The following is a 1,977-nucleotide window of genomic DNA, read 5'->3' as shown; positions in this document are numbered from 1 at the left end:
GCGGCTGCTCGATGCACTTTCTCAAGCAGTCATGTTAGACTGATGTACTTTCTCTCGCCGTCATGCTAGACTGATGAACTGCATGTAGATGCTGTAAATCAACCCATATTCCTCGTTGTCGATGAGAAGCAGTCCTTCCTTTCAACAAAGTCCTCAGCGTGGATAAGTTGGACGACGGTACGGGCCAGCTACCTTCTAATTCATGCCCTACTCCAATATTGACAACTGATCACGAGCGATGGGATTGAGCCCCCAATCCTAACAGTATCTAAGTAAAAGGCACTGTGTATAATGCGTCAAACAAGGCAAATGAACATGTTGCGCAATCAGAGATGCACAGAACACTGAATCCTAAGGCTCGCCCCTCCCCCCTCCTTCTACTCCCCTTGACGTATCGCACGCGACGGAAGGCGGCGCGCATCCTCCCCGCTTTTCTCCGTTCCGCACGCAAGACTGAGCCACCATTGTTGGCTCACCCATGCCACCCCGCACACTGCTCTTTCACTCGCACATACAGCATGCGGCGCGCGGTCATGATGTTCCCGCCCTTAGGCTTCACACGGAACATGATGGTGATGGCGAGGGCAGGAATGCGCCTGAGTGTCCATATAATTGGTATTGCAATGATATAATCAGACTATCCGGCAACTGAAGCGTCCCGCGGCTCATCACTTTCCCCAAAAGAAGTAAAAAAAAATTGAAATCTCACCATGCAACAATTCGCTGCGCCGCATCAATGCCTTTTTTTGGGGGGGGTGGGGGTGGAATGGGCACCGAAATAAAAAAAAATCTGAAGGAAGGCATGTTGGCCACAAACGAATGCCTACTTTGGGCACCTAATTTGGCTTCCGAAGGAATATTGAAGAAAACGTGAGTCGCTTGGTCCACACATCCATATGCATACTTCTCGGTATCCTACAAGGCGAGACAAGACTTAGCGGAGAGGTTGCGCTCAACGGAGCGCGTTGCAATCCGTCGAGTCCCCACAGTGACGGTGGCGAGCGACCATTGTTTCTTTTTCTCGTCTGCTAGCCGGATAGCGTCTAAAACTGTGCCGGATGACAATCCACTCGGCCAGAGAAAAACGAACGCGCACGAAGGTGGCTGCGCGGTGGTCGGGGCAACACGAGAAAAACGTATGCGCTCTGGCTGGCTATGGCAGCGAGCGCTACAAGTGAACTGAAGAGGCTCAATGTGTCCTCGCAAATAAAAGTCAAACTAGAAAAAAGTGATGAGGAACGTAGTTACCTTTGCTGAGTTTAGTATCTTGACATGTATGCTTTGGTGCATGTGAAAAAACTGTTGATGTTGTTTTCTGTGACGCGACGGCACAAATGAACCACCACAACGCTTTACCTCATCGGACCTCGCTGCATGTTTTGTCAACTTTTCTGATAGTGTGTGGATTTGGTTTTTCTCATGGTATGGTTCGACGTACGACTTTAGAAAACTAAGCGTACCTTTGGCGTGAAATGTTTAAAACAACATTAAACCTGCAAAGTTCAGGACGTTAAAATATAAAGCACGACTTTGGAAATGTCAATGCGCCTTTTACATCAGAAGTTTATGAGAACTTCATATCCATTAAGTTAAAGAATTGAAATGCACGCGCTCCGTAGATTCCGCGGTCTCAGCGAGATGCCGCGACGAGCCACTCGCCATCAAAACGGTCTTGAAACTTTGTGCTTGGACGGGGCTCCTTGCGTTATGTGACTCCAGGTGCATGGGCGTTGCCACAAAATCCAGTCCAGTTCGCAATGTTCGCGCTGAAGTGTCTATTTCTGTTCGAGCGTGCAAAATACATTCTTGACAAAATACAGAATGATTACCGGCACCGGTGGTTGTTTTGGTAGGCGATGCATGACAGCACGAAAAAATTTCGGGGGGGGGGGGGGGGGGGTAGGGCTGAAGCCCCCTAAGCCGAAACGAAAACATAGTTGCATTTCCGACAGGTGATCGCACAGAAGCAAGCTGGAA

The sequence above is a fragment of the Dermacentor albipictus genome, chromosome 1 (assembly GCF_038994185.2).
Source record: "Dermacentor albipictus isolate Rhodes 1998 colony chromosome 1, USDA_Dalb.pri_finalv2, whole genome shotgun sequence".
Classification (NCBI taxonomy): domain Eukaryota; kingdom Metazoa; phylum Arthropoda; class Arachnida; order Ixodida; family Ixodidae; genus Dermacentor; species Dermacentor albipictus.
Note: the sequence above shows the minus strand (reverse complement) of the source record.